The sequence below is a fragment of the Corvus brachyrhynchos genome, unplaced genomic scaffold (assembly GCF_000691975.1).
Source record: "Corvus brachyrhynchos isolate BGI_N302 unplaced genomic scaffold, ASM69197v1 scaffold266, whole genome shotgun sequence".
Classification (NCBI taxonomy): Eukaryota; Metazoa; Chordata; class Aves; order Passeriformes; family Corvidae; genus Corvus; species Corvus brachyrhynchos.
Window position 1 is genome coordinate 2,578,322 of NW_008238633.1, and position 654 is coordinate 2,578,975.

Consider the following 654-nt stretch of genomic DNA (forward strand, 5'->3'; position numbering starts at 1 on the left):
CCCCAACACTTGTTAAAGGGCTGAGCTATTTATGTGTCACCAGGGAGACATCCATTGATTTCCCAGGGATGAGCTGGGTAATGGAATTCAGAGATTTTTCTCTTGGAGTCACTGAGTCAGCTTCAGGTAATGAATGACACAAAGGAAGCACCCCCTTGCAGCAGGAGCTGTCTGACATCACCCATCTCACCTCATCTTGCATCTCCTCTCCCAAAAGAGCCCCAGACCACAATTTCTAGGATGGTTCCTCTGAGATTCCTACTGGCACCAGAATTCCAGAGGAACTTCCACCAGGAAACAGCTTCCTGCATGCCAAACCACTCCCCAGCAGGGCTCAAGTTAAAAGAGAAACTTGTGTGACTCAGTCAGCTAATTATGTAATTAAAATTTTGTACAGTGCCCTGACATTCCATTCTATTGTAATACATGGGGAAATTATCCAGCTTGCCACAGAACTTACATTTTTAACAGCACTTACTGGATTTTCCAGCTATCTTGTATGTTTTAGGAGCAATTGGTGAGTCTATTTAGATTTGAAGCAGTGGCTGCAGCCCCTGTGCAAATATTTCAGCAGCTTTTCTCACAGTGGGACTAAAAGGAGATGGAAGAGGGAGGGAGAACCAGTCCAGGCTGAGTGACAGTGGTTTATAAAGG